The sequence below is a fragment of the Delphinapterus leucas genome, chromosome 6 (assembly GCF_059928025.1).
Source record: "Delphinapterus leucas isolate spDelLeu-1000000601 "Yukka" chromosome 6, BTC_Dleu_Yukka2, whole genome shotgun sequence".
In the NCBI taxonomy this organism is placed as follows: Eukaryota; Metazoa; Chordata; class Mammalia; order Artiodactyla; family Monodontidae; genus Delphinapterus; species Delphinapterus leucas.
The window spans coordinates 31,561,594-31,586,068 of NC_143134.1; the positions used below are offsets into that span (position 1 = coordinate 31,561,594).

At 36.2% G+C, this 24,475-nt stretch overlaps 1 protein-coding gene across 5 annotated transcripts in view; it reads right to left on the reverse strand.

Moving 5' to 3' along the window:
• The window catches only part of LOC111167648 (uncharacterized), a 44,872-nt gene continuing 20,397 nt past the window's right edge, over positions 1–24,475 (reverse strand). For all 5 annotated transcript variants that reach the window (XM_022560696.3, XM_022560697.2, XM_022560695.2 and 2 more), the window contains one exon: positions 1–24,475. This exon is cut by the window's right edge and continues 4,574 nt beyond it. The gene's annotated coding sequence lies outside the window, so the exon portion shown is untranslated.

Sequence of the window (24,475 nt, forward strand, 5' to 3'; positions counted from 1 at the left end):
GCAATCAGAGAAGAAAAGGAAATAAAAGGAACCCAAATCGGAAAAGAAGAAGTAAAGCTGTCACTGTTTGCAGATGACATGATACTATACTAAAGATGCTACCTGAAAACTACTAGAGATAATCAATGAATTTGGTAAAGTTGCAGGATACAAAATTAATGCACAGAAATCTCTTGCATTCCTATACACTAATGATGAAAAGTCTGAAAGTGAAATCAAGAAAACACTCCCATTTACCATTGCAACAAAAAGAATAAAATATCTAGGAATAAACCTACCTAAGGAGACAAAAGACCTGTATGCACAAAATTATAAGACACTGATGAAAAAAATAAAGATGATACAAATAGATGGAGAGATATACCATGTTCTTGGATTGGAAGAATCAATATTGTGAAAATGACTCTACTACCCAAAGCAATCTATAGATTCAATGCAATCCCTATCAAACTACCACTGGCAATTTTCACAGAACTAGAACAAAAAATTTCACAATTTGTATGGAAACGCAAAAGACCCTGAATAGCCAAAGCAATCTTGAGAACGAAAAACGGAGCTGGAGGAATCAGGCTCCTGGACTTCAGACTATACTACAAAGCTACAGTAATCACGACAGTATGGTACTGGCCCAAAAACAGAAAGATAGATCAATGGAACAGAATAAAAAGCCCAGAGATAAACCCACGCACATATGGTCACCTTATCTTTGATAAAAGAGGCAGGAATGTACAGTGGAGAAAGGACAGCATCTTCAATATGTGGTGCTGGAAAACTGGACAGGTACATGTAAAAGTATGAGATTAGATCACTCCCTAACACCATACACCAAAATAAGCTCAAAATGGATTAAAGACCTAAATGTAAGGCCAGAAAGTATCAAACTCTTAGAGGAAAGCATAGGCAGAACACTCTATGACGTAAATCACAGCAAGGTCCTTTTTGACCCACCTCCTAGAGAAATAGACATAAAAACAAAAATAAACAAATGGGACCTAATGAAACCCCGAAGTGTTTCAGTACTTTCCAAAATACAAAATAATATTATTTAAGGATATGTGCATTTTTAGTACAGAAGAGAAGAAAATATGCGAGAAGGAAACAACGTCAGAAATCTCTCCCCCATTGCAAGATGTCGGGAGGTATATGGGAAAGAGGGCTCCTCTGAGCAATTTAGATGATACAAAAAATGCAGCCAAGGGGAGCATTGTCCTTGATGTCCAGGCTGTGTCTGTTCCCTTGAGCAATCTGGTTAACAGTTGGCAGGAATGTCTAAGAACAAAGTGGACCTCATATTGGCCCAGTCATAGTAAAGGGAACTTAAGGACCCTTCATCCTCTTATTCCCCCTTTAGCCTTCACCAAACACAGAGTCTTTCTAAACTAGATGCTGTATTTTTCTTCCCAGACTCTGAGGGTCATGGGAAAAAAATGCAGGCTCTGTGGCCAGAGCTATGAGTTTGGATACCCGCACCTCAAAAAAACTAATTATTGTTCTCCAAGATATTTTTTAAGTGTTTCATCATTTCTAAAATGTAAATAATAGTATTTCTAATATCATAAGTGTATCCTGGGTATTAATGATACAATCAATATAACCAATTAATGATTGATTGATAGAATAGGTATAAAGTATACTGATGGTTGTTGATACACATCCTATATAACTGTTCCCAGTTATTCACCAAGGGAACAGGAGAAAATCCACCTTCCTGAACACCATTCCATTTACGTAGTTAGCCTCACAGTCTCAGAGTGCCTCTGAAATCTCCAGAGAGCACACATCTCTGGATGCTTAGAACTCTCTCCCCTGGAGTCTTATGTGGGTCTCAGATGTCCATGGAAAACCTTAGAAACCCTGTAGGAGTAGTTAGTGGAATGTCTGTTGTGACATGACAATCATGTAAGGTCTGTCTTTCACATGCCATTTAATTAGAAGATGAGGATTTGATCTTCACATTTTCTCCCTTGTTGTCTCTTAAACTTCTCAAGTACTTCAGTAAGAAAGACAGATATAATTTATTGATTCCCTTGACCCATCAATGTGAGCAAGAAACATGGCAATTTGTAGAGCTAAATGAAAATTTATTCTACGTTCATAACGCAGTAATTTACTATGGGTAAGCATTTTGATTCTCACATTAATATATGTATTCAGTGCATTTTTCCACAAAATTTCCACTGGGTTTCCTGAGTACATTGACAACTAATTATTACCTTTATATAGAAGGCAAAGGTCCAAGAATAGTTTTTAAAAATCCTCTGTAGAATTAAAAAAAAAAATAAGAAGATGGGAGGAATTGCCATACTTGCCATACTACCAATCAAGGTTCATAAAACTAGTCATCAAGACAGCATGATGTAGATATAATGATAAACAGAAAAGATCACTGGGGAAGAATAGAAGCTTAGTAACTTGTCCATCTATTGGGTTCATTGACACTTGATTTATAACAGAGGAAAAACTGCACATCAATGGGAGGAGACGGATACATAGAACTGGGATACATGCTGTTTCAAATTCTTCATTGATTGCTTCTTCATTGTGAACACAGGAAGCAGAAGCAGAGGTGACAGATGAGAGCACTTACTTTCAAGTACACCTCTCTTTCCACATCTTCAACTAGCCCTAAAAATTACTTTTTCAGATAAGCTAAGAATATAAAAATGCTATTGTTCATCTTATGTTGTATATCTCTCAAATGTTAATTTTACTGTTCCAATAAACTATGTAACTGATATGTTAGTTGTCATAATTGGCATGAGGTGGATTTTGAATCAAGTTAAGTAACAAACAAGGGCAACCACAGAAAGCCTAATCAGCATATTTCTGATGAATGTTCCAAACTTACTGAGTCTCACACTTATCAGCATATTTCTTTTGAGAGTTCTTCTTTAAACTTTTTATTTTGAAGTAATTATAGACTCACATGAAGTTTCAAAAAATGTACATGGAGGTCCCTTGTCTCCTTAACAGGTTACCCTGTACAGGATTATTTTTGAGAGTATGACAAATTCATATATTCAGACTTCATGGGGTTCTGCATGGATAAATGTCCTTAGGTCTCTGAGGCTCTCTCTTAGAAAGACATTAAGCATGCTTTAACACACAACATACTAGACACCACTGCAATTCTGGTGATTCAATTATTAAAGTTCATATGACTTCAAAAACATAATATATGACATATTAAAATATAATATATGATATATACAAATACAGAAAAAGTCTCTTAAAGGTATAAAATCAATACAGGTTTCAAAAGTCAAGCCATTGAAAACAGTGCCCACAAGCCAAAAAAAAATTAAAAAGTGATACAAAAAACTCTATTGGTATCAGCACAACTAGGATAAGTAGCTTCTTAGATTAACTACCATAGCTTAGAGGAGAATGTGGTTACTTCTTTTAGAAAATATAGAATTAGGAGACTAGGAAGTTAAGAAATCAGGATGTAAATGCAGAATATAATAAAAATGGCCTATATTTTGTTCCAAATTAGATACAGAGAATTCAAGAGAAACAATCCCCATTTGGACAGTAGACATCCAGATTGTTGGCATATTTTAAGGCCATGTGAGGGAGTTTGGGGAATGGGGTTGCTTTCTCACTTGGAAAGAAACTAAGCTTACTCATACCAAGAATCATTAATTCTATGTTAGTTCATAGATCTCAATAATCCAATTATTTGTTCCAACAATTTCCTTTTTTTTTTACCAACAGAGGAACAATAATAATTTCTCATATGCATCAAACATTCAGAAGATTTTCCTATATAAGACCATTCTAAACAATACTTTGGTTACATTGGAGAGAAACTTGAGTACAGTCCAGTGGGGCCAATATTTTCCAGCCAGGTCCTATGGCCAAAGCCTTCTATTCTTGGCATCTTAAATGCAATTTGCAGAAGGCTGATATCTTCAACAATACAACCAAGTTGCTTAATTAGACTTTTGGGAAGTACTATGGACAGAATGTTTTTGTACTCATCTCCCCAAATTTATATGTTGAAATCTTAACCTACAAAGTGATGGTATTAGGTGGTCAGGGTATTTGGGAGATAATTAGGTCAAACATGTGGAGCCTCATGAATGAGATTAATATCCTTATAAGAAGAGACATGACAGAGCTTGTTTTATCTCTCTCTGCTCTTTGCCATGTGAGTGTACAACAAGAAGATTGACATTTACAAGCTAGGAGGTGGGTTGTCACCAGCTGCCAGATCAGCTAACACCTTGATCTTGGACTTCTAGCCTTCAGAACTGTGAGAAACAAATTTATGTTTTTTTAACCAACTAGTCTATGGTATTCTGTTTAGGCAGCCCAAACTAACTCAGAAGTCAGTACGAAGAAGTGGGATGGTACTATAACAAATACCTAAAAATGTGGAAGTGCCTTTGAAACAGGCTAATGGGCAGAGGCTGGAAGAGTTTTGAAGTCTGTGCCAGAAATTTTTGATATTGCCATGAAGGGACTTTTAAAGACAATCCTGCTGAGTGCTCAGAAAAAAAAAGAGGAGAGCTGTAGTGAAAACTTTCATATTTTTAGTGAATACATAAATAAATGTGTACAGAATGTTGGTAGAAATTGACAGTAAAAGATATTCTGATGACGTCTTAGATGTAAATGAAAAACATGTTATTGGATGATTCAGAAAGGAATATCCTTGTTAACAAGTGGCAAGAAGCTTGGCTGAATTATGTTTATGTTCTAGGGTTTTGTGGAAGGTAGAACTTGCTTGTGGTGAAATTGAATATTTAGCTGAGGAGATTTCTAAGCAGAGTATTAAAGGAGTGGTTTGGTTTTCCCTGACTGCTTAAAGTAAAATGTGAGAGGAAAGAGATGAGTGAAGACAAACTTTAAGCAAAAAGGAACCAAAATTTTAAAATCTGGAAAATTCTCATCCTACCTAATTTACAAAAAATGAGAAAGCTGTTCTAAAGAGAAAATTAAGGTTTTGGCAGATAATTGATAAGGAGATTAGTGTGGGTGTGAACCATGGAGTTAATCAGCCAACTCAGCTGAATCCAGGAATAGAGATGGGATTATACTAGCAGAAACACTACAAACTGGGACTCAAGGAAACAGAGAAAAAACAGGATGGAAGGTTCTGAATATGTGCTACACTTAATAAAAAAGGAAAAAGGACCAAAACAGTATTTCAGAGAAAATTGGGGCCACTGTTTAGGTTTCAACAGAGAAGATGGCCTCCAAGCAAAGGCATGAAGGTGGGGCCCCCTGAAGTGCTATTAGCAGTATCACCACTTGACAGAGCCATGGCATGGACAAGGCCCCAGCAGAGAGCCATGGAATGGGTGGAGCCACTGCAGAGAGCTTTGATGTGGGCAGTGACCAGCCAGCTGTGAGGGTAATATTGCTACCTCAGTGGGTCTGGGAAGCAGAGCATTAAGCCAAAGAAGATTCTTCTAGAGCCTTAACACTCATGGAGTTTGCCTTCCTAGATTTTGGACTTGCTTGGGACACATCACCCCATCCTTCTTTCCTGTTTCTCCCTTTTGGAATGGGAATGCCCATCCTATGCCTGTTTCAATATTATATTTTTAAAGCACATAACTTGTTTGGTTTCACAGGTTCGCAGCTGGAGAAAAATTTTGCCTCAGGAAGAATTGTAACTCACCCCTATGTGTCTTTCCAATATATGATTAAAATAAGGAGGTATCTGGAGATTTTTACAATTGGCCCATTAGTTATTTTCATAGTTCCATAGTTTATGGCCATCAGCAATAAAAAAATAAATACCATTAGCAATAAAGAATAAATAAAGTGGCTCAAAGTAAATCTCTAGATTAGGAATAATAAAGAAGACTTGCTCTAGAAGAAACATTCACCAGACACAGGTAAACAATAATTCAATACCTGTCTTTGAGACTGTATGTCCATTTTAGTGAATCCTTCAGTACTTAAGACACAATTTCACCACCAAAATAATTGTTAGAACTAATAAATGAATTTAGTAAAGTTGCAAGACACAAGGTCAATATACAAATATATGTTGCTTTTCTGTACACTAAAAACAAACTATCAGAAAGAGAAATTAACAAAACAATCCCATTTACAATTGCATCAAAATAAATAAAGTATCTAAGGATAAATTTAACCAAGGAGGTGAAAGATCATATGCTGAAAATTATGACATCGATGAAAGAAATTTAAAAAGACATGAATAAATGGAAAGATAGTCCATTCTCATGGATTGGAAGAATTAATGTTGTTAAAAGGTCTATAATACCCAAAACAATCCACAGATTCAATGCAATCTCTATCAAAATTCCCATGGACTTTTTTACAGATATAGACAAACAATCCTAAAACTTGTATGGAACCACAAATGACCCAAGATAGCCAAAACAATCTTGAGAAAGAAAAACAAAGTTGGAGGCATCAAACTTCCCAACTTCAAACTGTATTACCAAGCTATAGTAATCAAAACAAAACGGTATTGCAAGAAAAACAGGAACATATATCAGTGGAACAGAATAGAGAGCACAGAAATAAATCCATATATCTATGGTCAAATAACTTATAAGAAAGGAGACAAGAATATACACTAGAAAAAGAAAAGTCCCTTAAAGAAAGGTGTTGATCAGAAGTAAAGGGAGAAATTGACAGTAATACAACAATAGTAGGAGACTTTAACACCCCACTTACATCATTGGAAAGATCATCCAGACAGAAAATCAATAAAGCAACCAAGGTCCTAAAGGACACAATAGACGAGTTGAACTTAATAGATACCTACAGGACACTACAACCAGAAAAGGGAGAATGCTCATTTTTTTTCAAGTAAGAATAGAACGCTTTCCAGGATAGATCACATACTAAGTCACAAAACAAGCCTTAACAAATTTAAGAGGATAGAAATTATACCAAGCACTTTTTCTGACCACAATGGTATAAAACCAGAAATCGACTACAGAAAAAAAAAAAAAGGAAAAGAACAAACACATGAAGAATAAATGACATGCTACTAAAAAAACCAATGGATCAATGAGGAAATCAAAGAGGAAATCAGAAAATACCTTGAAGAAAGTGAAAATGGAAGCACAACACTCCAAAATCTGTGGAATGCAGCAAAAGCAGTTCTAAGAGGAGAATTCATAGTAATACAGGCCTCCAACAAGAAACAAGAAAAATCTCAAATAAACAATCTTACTTACCACATAAAAGAATTAGAAAATGAGCAAACAAACCTCAAAGTCAGCAAGAGGAGGGAAATAATAAAGATCAGAAAGGAAATAAATAAAACAGAGATTTTAAAAAATTAGAAATGATCAATGAAACCAAGAGCTGTTTTTTTGAAAAGATAAATAAAATTGGTAAAATCTTTGGCCAGGATTACCAAGAAAAGACAAAGGACACAAATAAACAAAATAAGAAATGAAAGAGCAGAAATAAGGACACAAATAAACAAAATAAGAAATGAAAGAGCAGAAATAACAACTGATACCACAGAGATACAGAAAATCATAAGAGAATACTATGAACAGTTATATGCCAACAAATTGGACAACCTAGAAGAAACAGACAAATTTCTAGAAGCATACAGCCTGCAAACACTGAGTCAAGAAGAAACAGACAATTTAAACAGACCTATCACTATAAGTGAAATTAAATCTGTAATTAAAAAGAAAGACTCCCAGCAAACAAACATCCAGGACCAGATGGCTTCACAGGGGAATTCTACTGAATATATAAAGAAAAACTTATACTGATCCATCTCAAACTATTCCAGAAGATTGAGGAAGAAGGAACACTCTCAAATTCATCCTATGAAGCCACCATCACCCTGATACCAAAACCAGAAAAAGGTACTACAAGAAAAGAAAATTACAGGCCAATATCACTGATGAATATAGATGCAAAAATCCTCAACAAAATATTAGCAAACCAAATCCAACAATACGTAAAAAGGATCATATACCATGATCAATTTGTATTCATTCCAGAGTCACAAGGATGGTTCAACATATGTAAATCAATCAATGTGATATACTACATTAACAGAAGAAAAGACAAACACCACATCATCATCTCAATAGACACAGAAAAAGCATTTGATAAAATTTAACATCCATTCATAATAAAAACTCTCAGCAAAGTGGATATAGAGGGAACATATCTCAACATAATAAAGGCCATTTATCACAAACCCACAGCCAATGTAACACTCAACCATGAAAAGCTGAAAGCCTGCCTGCAAACTCAGGACCAAGACAAGGGTGCCCCCTCTCACCACTTCTACTTAACATAGTATTGGAACGTCTAGCCACAGCAATCAGGCAAGAAAAAGAAATAAAATGGTATCTAAATTGAAAGGGAAAGGTAAACTGTCACTATTTGCAGATGACATGATACTCTATATAGAGAGTATCTGTCCACCTTGAAACTGTCAGAACTAATAAATGACTTCAGCAAGGTTGCAGGATACAAGATTGATACACAGAAATCTGTTGTGTTTCTATACACTAATAATGAAATACAGCAAATCCCCTACATAATAATGAGTTTCATTCTGAGAGCACATTCCTAAGTCCTATTTGTTCATAAGTCCAACAATGTTAGCCTATGTACTCCACTAACACAATTGGCTATATAGTACTGTACTGTAATAAGTTTATAATAATTTTCACACAAATAATACATAAAAAACAAACACAAAAGTAAAGATAACTTTTTTCTTTTTAGTGTCAATTCTTTTCTTTTCTTTATTTTTAACATACTTATTGGCGTGTAATTGCTTCACAATGTTGTGCTAGTTTCCAATGCACAACAAAGTGAATCAGCCATATGCATACATATATCCCCATATCCCCTCCCTCTTGTGTCTCCCTCCCACTTTCCTATCCCACCCCATAACATTTTGAATCTTACACTACATTACACAAAAGCACAACTACTTGTAGAGGATGCATACATGTGACAATGTACACCAGACACATGAACTAACTTACATGATTGGACATGTGAACACACGTTTACATCTTTGAAAGTTGCAACTTGAAGATTCATATCTAGGGAACTTACTGTATCAGAAAGAGAAAGTTAAAAAAATCCTGTTTAAAGTTGCATCAAAAAAAAAATCCAGGAATACACTTTACCAAGAAGGTGAAAGACCTAGACTTTGAAGAATATAAAACAGTGATGAATGAAATTAAAGATGATTCAAATAAATGGAAAGATATACTATATTCTTGGACTGGAAGAATTAATGTTATGAAAATGGCCATACTACCCAAAGCAATTTAATGCAATCCCTATCAAAACACCCAGGACAGTTTTCACAGAACTAGGACAAATAAATCTCAAAATTTATATGGAAACACAAAAGATTCTGCATTGCCAAAGCAATCCTCAGAAAAAAGAACAAAGCTGGGGGTATAACCCTCCCAGACTTCAGACTATACTGCAGAGCTACAGTAATCAAAACAGAATGGTACTGGCACAAAGACAGACACATAGATCAATGTTTGACAGTTAGAAATACACACACACCTATGGTCAATTAATCTATGACAAAGGAGGCAAGAATATGCAATGGAGAAAAGAGAGTCTCTTCAAGAAGTGGTGCTGGGAAAACTGGACAACTACATGTAAAAGAATGAAATTAGAACAGTCTCTAACACCATATACAAAAATAAACTCAAATTGGAATAAAGACCTAACACTGTAAAACTCCTATAAGAGAACATAGGCAGAACACTCTTTGACATAAATTGTGACAATATTTTTTTGAATCTGTCTCCTAAAACAAAATAAAGAAAAGAAAAAATAAACAAATCAGACCTAATGAAACTTAAAAGCTTTGTACAGCAAAGGAAACCATTGATAAAATTAAAGGACAATCTATGGAATGGGAGGAAATATTTTCAAATAATGCAGCTGACAGGAGGTTAAAATGAAAAATAGATAAACAGGTCATACAACTCAATATCAAAAAAACAAACAAATCAAAAAATAGGTAGAAGGCCTGAATTGACATCTCCAAAAAAGACATACAGATGGCAATAGACACATGAAAAGATGCTCAAATATCACTAATTATTAGAGAAATGCAAATCAAAACTATAATGAGATTCACCCCACATTCTTCAGAATGGCTATCATCAAAAAGTCTACAAATAGGCAAGGACCTTCAAGACAGCAGAGGAGAAAGACGTGGAGATCATCTTCCTCCCCACAAATATATCAAAAATACATCTACATGTGGGACAACTCCTACAGAACACCTGCTGAACAGTGGCAGAAGACCTCAGACTTCCCAAAAGGCTAGAAACTCCCCACGTACCTGGCCGTGTGGCTGACAGAGTATTGGTGCTCCAGCCAGGTGTCGGGCCAGAGCCCCTGAGATGGGAGAGATGAGTTCAGGACACTGGACACCAGATACTTCCCAGCCCCATGTAATATCAATTGGCGAGAACTCTCCCAGAGATCTCCATCTCAACACTAAGACCCAGCTCAACTCAATGATGAGCAAGCTCCAAAGCTCGACACCCCATGCCAAAGAACTAGCAAGACAGGAACAGAAACACACCCATTAGAAGAGAGGCTGACTAAAATCATAATAACTTCACCGACACCACAAAACACACCACCATATGTGGTCCTGTCCACCAGAAAGAAAAGATGCAGCTTCATCCACCAGAACACAGGCACCAGTCACCCCCCCATCAGGAAGCCTACACAAGCCACTGAACTAACCTTACCCACTGGGAGCAGACACCAGAAACAATGTGAACTATGAACCTGCAGCCTGCTAAAAGGAGACCACAAACACAGTAAGAAAAGCAAAATGAGAAGATAGAGAAATAGGCAGCAGATGAAGGAGAAAAGTAAAAAGCCATCAGACTAAACAAATGAAGAAGAAATAGGCAGTCTACCTGAAAAAGAATTCAGAGTAATGACAGTAAAGATGATCCAAAATCTTGGAAATAGAATGGAGAAAATACAAGAAATGTTTAACAAGGACCTAGAAGAACTAAAGAGCAAACAAACAATGATGAACAACACAATAAATGACATTAAAAATTCTCTGGAAGGAATCAATAGCAGAATAAATGAGGCAGAGGAACAGATAAGTGACCTGGAAGATAAAATAGTGGAAACAACAACTGAGGAGCAGAATAAAGAAAAAAGAATGAAAAGAATTGAGGACAGTCTCACAGACCTCTGGGACAACACTAAGTACATGAATATTCGAATTATAGGGGTCCCAGAAGAAGAAGAGGAAAAAGAAAGAGAGAGAGAAAATATTTGAAGAGATTAAAGCTGAAAACTTCCCTAATGTGGGAAAGGAAATATTCAAATCCAGGAAGAGCAGAGAGTTCCATATAGGATAAATCCAAGGAGAAACATGACAAGACACATATTAATCAAACAATCAAAAATTAAATACAAAGAAAAAATATTAAAAGCAGCAAGGGAAAAATAACATACAAGGGGATCCCCATAAGGTTAACAGCTGATCTTTCACCAGTAACTCTGCAAGCCAGAAAGGAGTGGCAGGATATATTTAAAGTAATGAAAGGGAAAAAATTACAACCAAGGTTATTCTACCCAGCAAGGATCTCAATCAGATTTGATGGAGAAATTAAAACCTTTACAGAGAAGAAAAAGCTAAGAGAATTCAGAACCACCAAACCAGTTTTACAACAAATGCTAAAGGAACTTCTCTAGGCAGGAAACACAAGAGAAGGAAAAGACCTACAATAACAAACCCAAAACAATTAAGAAAATTCTAATAACAACATACGTATGGATAATTCCCTTAAATGTAAATGGATTAAATGCTCCAACCAAAAGACATAGACTGGCTGAATGGATAAAATACAAGACCTGTATATAGGCTGTCTACAAGAGACCCACTTCAGACCTAGGGACACATACAGACTGAGAGTGAGGGAATGGAAAAAGATATTCCATGCAAATGGAAATCAAAAGAAAGCTGGAGTAGCAAATCTCATATCAGACAAAATAGACTTTAAAATAAAGACTATTACAAGAGACAAAGAAGGACACTACGTAATGATCAAGGGATTGATCCAAGAAGAAGATATAACAATTGTAAATATTTATGCACCCAACATAGGAGCACCTCAGTACATAAGGCAAATGTTAACAGCCATAAAAGGTGAAATTGACCGTAACACAATCGTAGTAGGGGACTTTAACACCCCGCTTTCACCAATGGACAGATCATTCAAAATGAAAATAAATACGGAAACACAAGCTTTAAATAACACATTAAACGAGATGGACTTAATTGATATTTATAGGACATTCCTTTCACAAACGACAGAATACACTTTTTTCTCAAGTGCTCATGGAACATTCTCTAGGATAGATCATATTTTGGGCCACAAATCAAACCTTGGTAGATTTAAGAAAATTGAAATCTTATCAAGTAGCTTTTCTGACCACAACAATATGAGACTAGATATCAATTACAGGGAAAAAAACTGGAAAAAACACAAACTCACGGAGGCTAAACAATACACTTCTAAATAACCAAGAAATCACTGAAGAAATCAAAAAATACCTGGAAACAATGAACAATGAAAATACAATGACCCAAAACTTATGGGATGCAGCAAAAGCAGTTCTAAGAGGAAAGTTTATAGTAATACAATCCTACCTCAGAAACAAGAAAAATCTCAAATAAACAACCTAACATTACACCTAAAGCAATTGGAGAAAGAATAAAATAAACCCAATGTAAGAACAAAAGAAATCATAATGATAAGATAAGAAATAAATGAGAAAGAAATGAAGGAAACAATAGCAATGATCAATAAACCTAAAAGCTGGTTCTTTGAGAAGATAAACAAAATTGATAAACCATTAGCCAGACTCGTCAAGGAAAAGAAGGGAGAAGACTCAAATCAACAAAATTAGAAATGAAAAAGAAGTAGCAACTGACACTGCAGAAATACAAAGGATCATGACAGATTACTACAAGCAACTATATGCCAATAAAATGGACAACCTGGAAGAAATGGACAAATTCTTAGAAAAGCACAACCTTCCGAGACTGAACCTGGAAGAAATAGAAAATATAAACAGAAAAATCACAACCACTGAAATTGAAACTGTGATTAAAAATCTTCCAAAAAACAAAACCCCAGGACAAGATGGTGTCACAGGTCTATTCTATCAAACATTTAGAGAAGAGCTGAAACCTATCCTTCTCAAAATATTCCAAAACATTGAAGAGGGAGGAACACTCCCAAAATCATTCTACGAGGTCATCATCACCCTCATACCAACACCAGACAAAGATGTCACACAGAAAAAAGAAAATTACAGGCGAATATCACTGATGAACATAGATGCATGCAAAAATCCTCAATAAAATACTAACAGAATCCAACACCACATTAAAAGAATTATAAACAACAATCAAGTGGGGTTTATCCCAGGAATGCAAGGATTCTTCAATATATGCAAATCAATCAATGTGATACACAATATTAACAAATGGAAGGAAAAAATTCATCTGGTAATCTAAATAGATGCAGAAAAAGCTTTCAACAAAATTCAACACCATTTGTGATAAAAGCCCTACAGAAAGTAGGCAGAGAGGGAATTTACCTCAACATAATAAAGGCCATATATGACAAACCCACATCCAACATCATTTTCAATGGTGAAAAATTGAAACAATTTCCACTAAGATGAGGAAGAGGACAAGGTAGCCCACTCTCACCACTATTATTCAATATAGTTTTGGAAGTTTTAGCCACAGCAGTCAGAGAAGAAAAAGAAATAAAAGGAATCCAAACTGGAAAACAAGAAGTAAAACTGTCACTGTTTGCATATGACATGATACTATACATAGAGAATCCTAAAGATGCTACCAGAAAACTAGTAGATCTAATCAATGAATTTGGTAAACAGGATAATAAATTAATACACAGAAATCTCTTGCATTCCTATACACTAATGATGAAAAATCTGAAACAGATATTAAGGAAACACTCCCATTTACCATTATAACAAAAAGAATAAAATACCTAGAAATAAACCTACCTAAGGAGACAAAAGACCTGTATGCAGAAAACTATAAGACACTGATGAAAGTAATTAAAGATGATACAAACAGATGGAGAGATATATCATGTTCTTGGATTGGAAAAATCAACATTGAGAAAATGACTATAATACCCAAAGCAATCTACAGATTTAATGCAATCCCTATCAAAATACCAATGGCATTTGTCACAGAACTAGAACAAAAAATTTCACAATTTGTATGGATACACAAAAGACCCCGAATAGCCAAAGCAATCTTGAGAAAGAAAAACGGAGCTGGAGGAATCAGGCTCCCTGACTTCAGACTATACTACAAAGCTACAATAATCAAGACAATATGGTAGCCGCAGAAAAACAGAAATATAGATCAATGCAACAGGATAGAAAGCCCAGAGATAAACCCACACACATATGGTCACATTATCTTTGATAAAGGAGGCAAGAATATACAATGAAAAAAGATAGACACTTCAATAAGTGGTGCTGGGAAAACTGGAGAGCTATATGTAAAAGAATGAATGAAATTGGAACACTCCCTAACACCATACACAAAAATAAACTCAAAATGGACTAAAGACCTAAATGTAAGGCCAGACACTATCAATCTCTTAGAGGAAATCATAGGCAGAACACTCTGTGACATAAATCACAGCAAGATCCTTTTTGACCCACCTCCTAGAGAAATGGACATAAAAACAAAAATAAACAAATGGGACCTAACGAAACTTCAAAGCTTTTGCATAGCAAAGGAAACCATAAACAAGACCAAAAGACAGGCCTTAGAATGGGAGAAAATATTTGCTAGTGAAGCAACTGACAAAGGATTAATCTCCAAAATATACAAGCAGCTCATGCAGCTCAATATCAAAAAAACAAACAACCTAATCCAAAAAGGGGCATAAGCCCTAAACAGACATTTCTCCAAAGAAGATATATAGATTTGCCAACAAACACATGAAAGGATGCTCAACATCACTAATCATTAGAGAAATGCAAGTCAAAACAACAATGAGATATCACCTCACACTGGTCAGAATGGCCATCATCAAAAAATCTACAAACAATAAATGCTGGTGAGGGTGTGGAGAAAAGGGAACCCTCTTGCACTGTGAGTAGGAATGTAAATTGATAGAGCCACATGGAGAACAGTATGGAAGTTCCTTAAAAGATCTAAAAATAGAACTACCATATGACCCAGAAATCCCACTATTGGACATATACCCTGAGAAAAGCATAACTCAAAAAGAGTCATGTACCCAATGTTCATTGCAGCACTATTTACAATAGCCAGGATATGGAAGCAACTAAGTGTCCATCAACAGGTGAATGGATTAAGAAGATGTGGCAAATATGTACAATGGATTATTACTCAGCTATAAAATGAAATGAAATCGAGTTATTTGTAGTGAGATGAATGGACCTAGAGTCTGTCATACAGAGCGAAGAGAAAAACAACTACCATATGTTAACAACGTATATATAGAATCTAAAAAAAATCTTAAAAAAAAGAATGGTTCTAAATAACCTAGGGGCAGGACAGAAATAAAGACACAGATGTAGAGAATGGACTTGAGGAGACGGGGAGGGGAAGGGTAAGCTGGGATGAAATGAGAGAGTGGCATTGACATATATACACTACCAAATGTAAAATAGATAGCTAGTGGGAAGCAGCCGCATAGCACAGGGAGATCATCTAGGTGCTTTGTGACCACTTACAGGGGTGGGATATGGAGGGTGAGAGGGAGATGCAAGAGTGAGAGGATATGCGGATACATGTATACATATAGCTGATTCACTTTGTTATACAGCAGAAACTAACACAACATTGGAAAGCAATTATACTGCAATAAAGATGTTTAAAACAAAAAAAAAAGTCTACAAAGAACAAATGTTGGAGAGGATGTGGAGAAAAGGGAGCCCTGTGCACTTTTTTGGGAATGTAAATCAGTTTAGCTCTATGGAAAACATTATGAAGTTTTCTCAAAAAACTAAAAATAGAACTACCATATTATCCAGCAGTTTCACTCCTGGTATATATCTGGAAAAAATGAAAACACGAATTCAAAAAGATACTTGCACCCCAACGTTCATAGCAGCAATATTTACAATAGTGAAGACATGGAAGCAACCCAAGTGCCCATCAACAGACGAATAAAGAAGATGTGAAATATATATATAATGGAGTATTACTCATCCATAAAAAGAATGAAATTCTGCCATTTTCAGCAACATGGGTCGACCTAGAGAATATTATGCTCAGTGAAATAAGTCAGACAGAGAAAGACAAATACTGTATGATATCACTATATGTGGAATCTAAAAATTAGTATAAACAAATGTATATGCAAAACAGAAACAGAGTCACAGATGTATAAAACAAACTTATGGTTACCAAAAGGGAGAAGGAAACAGGGAGGGACAAATTAGGGATATGGGATTAACAGATACAAACTACTATGTATAAAATATATAAGCAACAAGGATACATTGTACAGTACATGGAATTATACCCATTATCTTGTCCTAACCTATAATGGAATATAATCTGCAAAAATACAGTATCACTGTGCTGTACACTTGAAACTAACATAATATTGTAAATCAACTATACTTCAATTAAAAATAAATAAATTTTTAAAAATTTTAAAGGAAAGATCAAATAAATAAATGGTGTTGGGAAAACTGGACAGCCTCATGCAAAAGAATGTAACTAGGCCACTATCTTACACCATACACAAAAATAACTAAAAATGGATTAAAGAATTGAATGTAAATCTGAATCCATAAATCTAAAAGATGTAAACTTAGGTGTTAAGCTCCTTGAGCTCAGTCTTGGCAATGATTTTTTGGATCTGACTCCAAAAGAAAATACAACAAAAGCAAAAATAAGTAAATAGGACTACATAAAACTAAAAACTTCACAGCTAAGGAAATCATTAACAAAATGAAAAGGCAACATACTAAATGGGACAAAATAATTACAAATCATATATTTGATACAGGGTTAATATTCAAAATATATAAAGAACTCACACAACTATTTAGCCAAAGAACAATCTCAAGGAAAAATGCACAGAATTTAATAGACATTTTTCCAAAGAAATCATACAGATGGCCCACAGGTACATGAAGAGATGCTCAACATAACTAATCATCAGGGAAATGCAAATCAAAATTATACTGAAATACCATCTCAAACCTGTTAAAACGGCTATTATCCAAAAGACAAGAAGTATAATAATAAGTATGGATGAGGTTATGGAGAAAAGGGAACACTTGTGCACTCTTGGTGAGAATGTAAATTAGTGCAGCCACTATGGAAAACAGCATAGAGGTTCCTCAAAAAATAAAAGTTAAACTACCATATAATCAGGCAATTTCACTTCTGGGTATATATCTGAAGAAAACAAAAACGCTAACTTGAAAAGATATATGCACCAACATGTTCACAGCAGCATTATTTTAGAAAGTCAAGATATGGAGGTGAATGGATAAAGAATATATAGATGAATGGATGAATGGATAAAGAATATATATACACACAATAGAATATTATCAGTCATAAAAAGAATGAAATCTTGCCATTTGCAACAACATGGATGGACCTTGAGAGCATTAGGCTAAGTGAAATAAATGAGACAGAGAAAGACAAATACCCTATGATATCATTTATATGTAGAATTTAAAATAAAAAGAATCTTAAACAACAAAAACTAAGCATATAGATACAGACTACAGATTGGTAGTTGCCAGAGGCAGGGGGTGGAGGGTGGGAGAAATTAATAAAGATATAATTTATAGCATGGTGACTATAGTTGATGATACGTATTGTGTATTTGAAAGTTGCTAAACAAGTGGATCTTAGAAGTCTTCATCACAAGAAAAAAATTTACAACTATGAACAGTGATGGATGTTAACTAGACTTATTGTGGTGATCACTTCACAATATATACAAATATCGAATCACGCTGTACATCTGAAAATGTTATATGTCAATTATACCTCAATCTATAAAAAAGAGACAATTTCACTCATTCTTCAGTCCCTTGATAGCTCTAAGAGGAAGTATCAATTTCCCTATGTCTGCAATGACTCTGTGTGGTAGCACAGTGTCCAGGAGAAAGAAGCTGGGAAAGTTATTAGACCTAGGCGGTAAGTTCCACAGTTTGTTCAGACCTCACAGGACATTTTCCTGTCACTCTAATGAAGGTTAATATTCAGAGATTGCCTAATTTCTAAGATCAAAAGGCAAAAGAGAGGGAAAGGGCATATCCATAATTGTTTACATTAGAAGTTAAAAAGAGAAATTACTCTTAAGTGAAGTGATTTTTCATATCTTCATTTTGACTGAATTCAAATAGATCTTTGGGCCAACTTAGCCATCACAGTTATGATTGCCACTGCCCCTTACCCCACCCATCTTGTCTGAAACCCTTGAAAAGAAAATAACATAGGTTGAGTTCAATGAGTAATTTCAATTAGTCTTTCATTTCTAAAGAGAATTGAGGTATAAATATGTACACCAAACTGCATATGAAGTGTACAGTACAGATGATATTTGACATATGCATAAACACAAAAAACTATCACCAAAAATAGAGATCGTAAAACTATACATCACCCCCAAAATCTTCCAGGCAATCCCTCCTTGGCAATGCTTCTCTTCTATTCCTCCCTACCAAACTAGGCAATCATTGACTAATTTTCTATCATTATAGATTTGTTTGCATTTTCTGGCATTCTATATAAGTAAAATCATGATTACATACTCTCGCTTATCTGGCTTCTTTCACTCACTGTGATTATTTTGAGATTCATCCTGTTGCAGGCTGTATCATCATCAGTCCACTCATATTTACTGGTCAGTAGTACATTGCATTATTACATATTATGGACATATTACATATTATGGATATACCATAATTTTCACATTCACCAGTTGATGGACATTTGGGTTCATTCCAGTTTTTCCTAGTAAAAATAAAATGGCTATGAATATTCATGTACAAGTCTCTGTATAGATATATGCATTTTTTTTTCGCTTGGGTAAGTACCTAGGAATGGAATGTCTGGGACAAATTGTGGGCATATGTTAATCTTCTTAGGAAACTACCAAGATAACATTCAAAGTGGCCCTACTGTACCATTTTTAAATTTACCAATTTAAAACTATGCCAATTTAAAAATTAACATCAGCAATATATGAGAATTCCAGCTTCTGTGCAACTTTTTCAGCAGTCAATATAGTCATTCTTTTTAATCCCTGCCATTCAAATAGTTATGTGGTAATATGTCACTGAGCTTTTGGGTTACATTTCCCTAAAAATTAATGTTTACATGCATCTTTTCACAGTCTTATTTCCTATCTGTATATCTGCTTTAATGAATTATCTTTTCTAATCTTTTGTCCATATTTTTAAAAATTGGGTTATTTTCTTAATATTATAAGAATACAAGTCCTTTATCAGATATAAATTTTGAAAATATTTTTATTAGGCTGTGGCTTTTCATTCATGTAATAGTGTCTTTTGAAGAGCAGAGGCTTTATAATTTTGACAAAGTCCAGTTTCTAACTTATTTTATGTATTATTCTTTAGGTATTATATCTAAGACATGTTTGCCTTACATTAGGAAAAAAAAATGTTCTCTGCTAGAAATTTTTTAGTTTTAGTTTTTACATTGAGATCTATGACCTATTTTGAATTCATTTTTAAATATAGTGCAAGGTAGGGACTAAAGTTTAAAAAGATAGTTGTCCACATATGTGCAGGCTTATTTCTGGACTCAATTCTATTTCATGTTCTACTTGTTCATCTTTACACAAATACCACACTGTCTTGATTACTATAGCTTTACAAGCAGCCTCAAAATCAGGTCATGTTAATTCTCTAACTTTACTTTTCATTTCATTTTTCATTTCAAAGTAGTTTTGACCAATCTAGGTCCTTTGCATTTCTATACAAATTTTACTATGAACTTGTCAATTTTTATGAAAGGGTCACCTGGGCTTTTGATTGGATGAAAGTATATAATACAGTCATTGGATGGGACTGAATGTATGTATTATATACATATAATAATATATAATTTGGGAGATTTGAAATCTTAATATTGAGTCTTCTGACCAAAAAACATGGTATATCTCAATATTTATGTCTTCTTTAATTACTCTTAGCAATTTTTTCTGTAGTTTTCAGTAGAAATATCTTACATATTTACATAATATACTTACATAAGTATCTGATAGTTTTCAGTGCTACTGTAAATTGTAATTTTTAAATTACAATTTTAGATTACAACTACTAGTATATAGGGAGACATTTGCTATTACCCTTCAACCTTGATTAACTTGCTAATAGTAGAGACTTTATCCACTTATTAGTTAAGGATAACTTGTAGCTTATTAGTTTTTAGTTTCTTTTTTGTAGATTCCATCAGAATCTACAAAAGCCCAAGTGAGGTATAGTCCTATTGAAAAACAATCTACCTGCCCTGCAGCAAACAGAAGGCTTCATCATGGACTTACCAGAGTCTGTTGGAACTTCCCTCCCATCAAGTGGATGGATTAAGGACATTCCCCAAACCAAAAAGTGCTTGTGCCCAAGTAATTGCACTGCAAAAGTGGCACACATACCTGCAACAACGTAGTGTGTACAACTCAAGCCTGCTGTCTGAAGAATTACATGCTCTCCATGGGCCAGTGTCTTATGTAGATCCGGACGTGGCTCCTTAGACATCACCCATCGCTCCCCCTCTCAGCCAAGTCAGAGAGGGAACCAGGACCCCATGCCTCCCTCTGGAGACATGGTTCACCAATGGCAGCAGTTGAGGCAATACCCTCACTAGACATGCTTCAACAGTTTTCCTGGATTCTGACATCACTTGGTTTGAAGGTACTAAGCACAGCAATCATGGATGAACTGAGGGTGGTAAGGATTGTGATCACTCACAAGTCTATGCCCCTTTACATAACCACAGACAGCTGGGCTGTACAGGAGGGTCTGACCATGGATGCCACAATGGCATCAGAAAAGCTTGACTATCTTGAGATGGACCCTGTGGTGAACTGATACAGACAAACTGGGACGTGTGCACACAACCTGGTACCACCATCATGATATGGTATGTCTCGGCACATTCTCTAACTACACTGCCTGAGAATCAAGAATCAGATGCCTTAGCCATGGTGACAGCTGTTCTGGAAGGGTCACAGACTCTCAGATGTGGCAGTGGCTTCATGGGAAGTCAGGACATCGAGGCCTCAGTACCACTTGGGAAGCCAAAAGTTTACACCTGCCTTTAAAATACAGTGACCTACAGGCAGTAGATAGGAACTTCCATCATTGTACCTGCAGTGACAACCCCTGAGACACACCTTTGGTCATATCGGATGAGCTACTAGGCCAGTGACCAGATGGCAAGTGGACGATATTGGCCCCTGCCCTTAACAGAAGGACACAAGAATGCATTGACCTGTGTGGACCCAGCAATTGGGCTGACACAGACTTTTGCCAGTAAAAGGGCAAATCAAGTAACCACTATTAGGGGTTTGACCAAGTTGGAAAGTATTACAATGGAAAGTACTACCCACTTGCATTGAAAGCAACTAAGGGACCCATTTCACTGGACATGACACACAAGAACGGGCTAAAGCCTGCGAGATTTTATGAACCTTTCATCTGTCGTATAACCCCACAGCTGCAGGGTTGGTATTAAGAATGAATGGGTTACTGAAAGAGACATTGAAGGTTTCTCCAGATGGGTCTTTAAGGGGATGACCTCCAAGACTATTAGAGGCCATCTGGCTGTTAAACACTGAGCCCACCACAGGCCACATATCTGCTTGTGAGAGACCGACTACACCTGCTCTGCAAGCTACTGTAAAAGTCTTAGGAGGACTGAGACTCATCCAAAGGGATGCAGGTCTTAAAAGAGTGCCACAGGGGCTTCCCTGGTGGCGCAGTGTTTAAGAGTACGCCTGCCGATGCACGGGACGCGGGTTCGTGCCACGGTCCGGGAAGATCCCACATGCCGCGGAGCGGCTGGATCCGTGAGCCATGGCCGCTGAGCCTGCGCATCCGGAGCCTGTGCTCCGCAACGGGAGAGGCCACAACAGTGAGAGGTCCGCGTACCACAAAAAAAAAACACAGAAAACAGAGTGCCACAGGACCTCCCACTTGGGGAGACTATCTAAGGTTGGAGACTTAAATGATATCCTCCTTCCAAGTGTCTTAGCATCCTTATACCTTGGAGGGAAGGGCTAGTCTGCAGCATACTATCAACATTTCCTCAACCTATCTAAGTGAAGGCCCAGCCATAATCAAGGTGATCTCTCCCACAGAAACCAGATGGGGGACTAAAGTAGGGCTCCCCTTATGGGCTCCTACTTAAGTTCTCGCATATATCTCCCAGCAAACTTCTGAAATAAAGGGACAAAATGTCTGCTATTTTCCTCCAGGAAAAGTGTCAAAACCTGGGGTGATCCTGGCACATGGAGACTGGACTGCTACCTAACCCTAATCACGTAGAGACATTTCTTTTGCATACACCTTCACCTGTTGGTTGACCTCCTTTCCTGGCAAATGGGGAACTGCCCTGTTAGGCATTATTCTTTATCTAGCAGGGATCCTTTGTACTTGGTGTTGTGTATATTGCTGTTGAGGTATAGGCATGCAGGCTACCTCCTGACATCTGGCCCTAGGGTATTTGCAGAAGAATAGTGGATAAGATTGTGCAGGTCATATAGATGTTAGGTATGAAATATGTGGCTGAGCCACACTTACTCCATTTTGTCAGCTTCATCTTAAGCCTGCAGTCCCACCCCCTTCCTTTTCCATGTGGCTGAGCTTTAGCCTAACTCACAAGGAACGTGCCTAAGTCAGATGAGTTCCCTATAAACTTTTACCCGTGCCTCATCTGATATGAAAACTAGAAGAATGCCTTTTACTGATGCAGATGGTTAATGGTCATGAGACCCCCCCCCCAGGGGGAGGAAAAACCGCTGGTTCCAGTTTGTGTGGACATGTTTCTCACTTGGTAGTCAGATTCTATTAAATTTCCCTGTATCCCTTTCGGTGGTACACAGTGCAGCTGCAAATGCCTCTGGATTTTCCGTCCACCCCATCCTTTCTACCTGTAAGTTACCTACAGTAAACTTCATAATTGCATTGTATGGAACTGCCTACTGCGTTTTTTGGTCTCAAAGTTCCTTCTCAGCTCAGAGGATATTATTCAATATCTCCACCTCCCAACACAACACCCATTGTATGTGTGCAATAACATATGGCCACATGTTCTTGCTTCGTTAGTAACTCTTGCTTCTCTATAATCTTTCCATAGTTTACTATTAAGCAACTATCTGGGAGTCACCATCTGCTCCTACATCTATCTCATTATGTCATCCACCTATAGCCTACATGTCTAAACTTTTCTAATTATAACATGGCCATTCCTTTTAAATCTTACTAGCACCACAAAATTTATCAGTACTTTTCAGAAACTGTATACCAGCAGTTGGTTTTTGATATCCCATCTTGCTCTCAAGCCTGACTTATTTCTTCTATCATCGGAGATTTCTTAGTTACCATGGCTGGTCATTCGTTGTATCTCCCGACATTATCTGGGTTAATATAAATAACCTCTGGGTTAACTGGTGCATGAAATGCAGACAAACTTTCTTTCAGTCCATTCGTTACTCAGTCTTAACTCCTGTAATTAGGAGGTAAGAAGAGTGTGGCATCACTCTCATGATGAGATATTAAGACAAATAAAATCCCGAAGTCCTGAGGAGCAAAGAAAAGGGCAATGATTCATTCATACTTCGGTAAACACTAAAAACCAAAAATGTGGACTGTGATCTGAATCAGCTTGAGGCTCTTTTTCTGGGTGTTATCACTTTTAACCAATCTGCGTTTATATTGTTCCTAACATGAAAATCAAAAACATATAAAAAGGATTCTGATCTTATTTTATATACAATTGACAGACTAATAATTCATAAAAGACATTTTTACCAAGTAGCATGTATGATGCTTGCTACAGATGCTTTTAAGTTTAGGGACACTACCTCAACCAGGTGATCAGGATTAGCCTTTTCAGTGATCATTCATGTTGATAGCATATATTTTTAATATGATGAGAATGACATTTTATCTCTGTGGTCTTCCAACAAAAAACTTGTAACAGCAATGCAAATATAGAGCTATCAGAAGCCAAAACTGAGGGATATCCTGCAAAATACTTGACAAGTACTCCTCAAAACTGTCAAGGTAACAAAAACATGGAAGGTCTAAGAAACAGTCATAAACCGGTGGAAGCTAAAGAGACATGACAATTAAATGTGGTATCCTGAATGGGATCTTGGAATACAAACACATTAGGGGAAAAACCAGTGAAATCTGAAAAATTAGTGTTTAGTTAATAATGTATCAA